Raw genomic sequence first — 4536 nt, 5'->3', positions numbered from 1 at the left:
ACTTGAAAACTTGAAAACTCCACAACTTAAAATATTTCCAATAACAGTGGATTTCAGAGTACTTTACAAAATGTCAAGATCAATAACACTGGATTTTAAATGAATTTTTAAAATTCATTTTTTCAATAACAGTGGATTTGTCATTTTGAGACAAATCACCTAAAACTCTCAATTTAATGCATTTTATGCTAGAAGACTTCCCACAAAGTCTTCCGGAAGTCTTCTGAAGTCTTCTGCCTAAAGTGGTATAAATTTTGGATATGTATTTTGTGTGTTTTATATATTAGATTCTTAAAAATTATAGATCCAACCTAATGTGACTGTTTCGTTTATTATCTAAAAAATTATTTTTGAAGTCTTCTCTATTATGAAGTCATTTGAATACTTTTGAATATGTAGATTTTTCAGATCTGAGACAGATTTTGGAAGACTTCTGGGATAATTCTTGGAAGACTCTCGGAACACTCTCGAAAGACTCTCGCAAGACTTCTTGGAAAATCTTCTAATGTATTTTATGCTAGAAGACTTATCACGAAGTCTTCAGAAAGTCTTCCAAAGTCTTCTGCCCAGAGTGGTCCAAAGAGATGATGTGAAGTAGAGTCCAAGCTTATCTATGTTGAGGAATAATATCTAGTTGTGTAATAATTTTGTTTATGGTCTTTTTATGATTTGTATGTGTAATATTTTAGTTGTGAATTATTTTGTAAACTTTAAGAGATGTTAATCAAAAGAACGGTAAATATGTTCATGTTTTGTCAAAAGTACTTGATTTCATTAAAGTTACTGATCATACCAAAAAATATTTTAATCATTCTACCCACACATAACAAAGCAGAAAAGCACAAAAACTTAGTAAAATTTGCTAAAACTAAGAGAGAAGACTTCTTAAGAAACCTTAGTCAAATTCACAAAAGATCAAAATTGAATTTTAAGCGAAAGCTGAAATTTTAATTCTCATGGAAGTTAAAAATTGTATCTTATGAGGAAGACAACACAAACAGAGAACATCAACTTAATAAAACAAAATCATCGGAGAAGACTTCTTATGAAGTCTTTTGCAAGTCTTCTATATTTTTGTAAGACTTACAGAAGACTTCTCCATTTAGCTAGAAACATTATTAAACATCAATGTTTGTAACTTCATAATTATCACCAATTAAGTTATAAATTCGACTCAGTAGTCCCAATATTGACTTATAAACATGAATTAGCAAGAAGATATTAAAAATTCATTTTAATTTTGGATAAATTTGAAGTTTAATAAAGATTTACGTAGAAGACTTCTTTTCAAGTCATCCACGGAAGACTTCAAAAGAGGTCTACTTTGTGTAGACTTCAAAAGAAGTCTTCTATTTAGGTCATTTTTGCAATTGCAAATTTACGAAGGAAAACTTTTTAAGAAGTCTACTCTACAGAAGACATCTTCGGAAGTCTTCCTTTGTAAATATTGGCTTACTTTTGAAATTGATTTTTTTTCGAAATTCCCAAAGAGTCTTCTCGGATAAACATGTTACTTTTGAATTTGCCGAAGTTAGTCATAATTTTGACTTTTTGACCAACTTCGGTCAAATTTTAAAGTAACCTATTTATCCAAGAAAACTTCTAAAGAAGTCTTCTCTGGGAATTTCGAATTTTTTTGTTTACAAAGGAAAGTTAGAAGACTTCTAGGGAAGTCTTCTATTAAAAACACACAAAAAGTCAATTGCAAAACTAACATATGCATTGGCCAGAAGTCTTCTTCATCGAACAGATCTGAAAAATAAAATGTAGTTCGCGATTTCATACCTTGAACTCGTGAGATGACTTGCGTGGTTTCTCCAATCAACCAGAACTTCACCACAACAGCTACCTACTCGTTATCATGAGCTTATGAACATTACATAATTTGTAATCAAAATCTTCAGTTTTTTTGATGAATTTTGAGAGAAAGTGTAAGATATCTGGTTTGTGTGGATGAGAAATGAGAAAGGATGAGAAAAAATCGAAACTTTAGGGCATTAACACTCTCAATTTGGTAGTTCATGGTGGTTGAGGTATTGATATCAATGGCAAAGTTGTAAATATTTGGTGAAGAGGTAAAAACCTTATTTTCGAAAAAAAGAAAAAAAAAAGTAATGGCATTTTTGTGAATAACTAGAACTTCTAGGGTGAACAGGACAAAACAAAATTTCAAAAAAAATATAGGTTATTTTTGTGTTTGACTTGAAATTTTGAGTCATTTTTGAAAGAACCCCTACTTTTTTTTACTGAAGGCATGGCAATCTCTGATTTTTCAATAGTAATTTTAACTTTTATTATATTTCAATATTTTTAAAGTTTAAATATCTAGTCCCGTCTTTCAAATTGTTCTCATAATAATAGACATATAATTGTGAACAATTCTCTCAAGTAGACTTTTTTAAGTTTTTGTAATAAAAATAACATTCAAAAAATAAAATGACCAAAATAACACATTTTTGTTTTAAAATTTTTAATTTTAATTTTTTAAAATTTGAAACTATATCCCCAAAACCCCACCTCTTAACTCTAAACCCTAAGTCTGATTAATTAACATTTGGGTATAAATGCATATTTACTCTTTAATAAAACTTATTTTGGCTATTTTCTTCATTGAGATCTATTTTTTTTGTGAAAATAAACTAAAAAGGCTATCTAAGGAAATTTCTCTATAATTATGGGCAATTCTCTCAAATAGACATTTTTATTTTTTTGTGGCAAAAATAGCACTAAAAAAATAAAATGACCAAAATAACACATTTCTGTTTTGAAAATTTTAATTTTAAATTTTTTTAAAATTTGAAACCATATCTCCAAAACCCCACCCCTTAACTCTAAACTTTAAACCTAGATTAGTTAATCCTTAGGTATAAATGCATATTTACCCTTTAATAAAACTTATATTTTTGTGAAAATAAACTAAAAAAGACTATCTAAATGAATTTCTCTATAATTATTTGAACAGAATTGAATAGAAGACGGAAAATGGGAGATGAAAGAGAGAATCGGTGAGATAACCAAAAAAAAAAAATTATGAAACTAACTACGAGTTAGGAAAATATAAGAAGCGAAAGAAAAAAAGAAAGAAGGGGAAAGATGGGTAGTTTTTTAATTTTAGTACTAGATCTCGATCCGCACAACCGCGCGGGTTTTTGTTTTCATTTATTTTTATATAAACATTTTTTTTTCAATTCTAAATTGGTATATATTATAATATATATGTGTCTATTAATTTTTAAAACATAATAAGTTTACGGTATATTTTTTTATGGAATAGATTGTTTTAAACTTTCACATGTATTTGTATCTTATTCTATATATATATTTTCGGATTATTATTTCATTATTAAAATCGTAACTATATATATAAAGATTAGTAAAATATTGTTTTATTGTCATATATTGTAACATTTCACAAATTTAGAAAATAATTAAAAAATTAAACTTTTCGCTTCATAGATTTATATTATCGAGTAAATAATTAAACATTTAGTTTTTGTTTAATTTTTAAAATAAACTATATAGTTTAAAAATTTTTTTCATTGGTTTAAGGTAGTAAAGATTAATCATTGTTAGATAATATGATTTTTAGTATTTTCAAAAAAAATCTTTATAATTTTAAAAGTTAACATGGACAAATATTTAAATATTTAACATATAGAGATATAGTATTACAATATTAAATTATATCTATTTAATTTATACTATCTATAAATCCAATGAATCATCTATTCTTTAAATTCAATTATTGATAGCCCAATAAAAATTTCTAATAGGCCCAAAATTTAAATGATAAGATCCCCTATATATTAAAGGAGAAGCACTTAAAAAAATTTCCTTAAAAGTCTAATCTGACGTGGCTTCATGAGAGGCTTCTATTTACAAAATAGCACACGTGTCATTTGGAGAACCAATGTTAAAAAAAAACGGAAGCTTTAAATGCAAACAAAACTTTCCATAATTTTTGCGGCCCTTCTGAAACATAAATTCACGTAAATTGGGTGTTATTTTCTTAAGTGCTTATGTTGGTTCTCCAATTCTCCAACCGTACGTGATGTGTTCGTGTTCGATGACTACGTAAGAGGCATAGGGAATTAACTTGTGAGCAATAGCTTGTTGCGTGCCGTTCTATGTAAGGTATATATGCTTGCTACGGTAATAACCCGCGTTACACTCTGCGTCAAGAAACGGTCACGTGAAGGTCGTCAAGGCTCTATTAGCATCAGAGCCAGCTATCGCAATAAGGATGGACAAGAAAGGCCAAACGGCGCTTCACATGGCAGCCAAAGGAACAAACGTGGAGGTCGTAGAGGAGCTTATCAATGCGGATAGATCATCTATCAATATAGCAGACACAAAGGGAAACACTGCGCTGCACATCGCAGATAGAAAAGGCAGATCACATATCGTCAAATTGCTGCTAGACAACAACATAACAGACACAAAAGCTGTTAACAGAACAGGCGAAACAGCGCTCGACACAGCGGAGAAGGTTGGGAATCCAGAGGTGGCTCTCATCTTGCAGAAGCACGGCGTCCC

At 29.3% G+C, this 4536-nt stretch overlaps 1 pseudogene; it reads left to right on the top strand.

The window, feature by feature from the left end:
* The first annotated feature begins 4243 nt into the window (after positions 1-4243).
* LOC106314347 overlaps positions 4244-4536 on the top strand; it is a 4277-nt pseudogene continuing 3984 nt past the window's right edge.

This window comes from Brassica oleracea, chromosome C9 (genome assembly GCF_000695525.1).
Source record: "Brassica oleracea var. oleracea cultivar TO1000 chromosome C9, BOL, whole genome shotgun sequence".
Taxonomy (NCBI): domain Eukaryota; kingdom Viridiplantae; phylum Streptophyta; class Magnoliopsida; order Brassicales; family Brassicaceae; genus Brassica; species Brassica oleracea.
The sequence above is the reverse complement of the archived record's forward strand: the minus strand, read 5'-3'. Positions and strand labels throughout refer to the sequence as shown.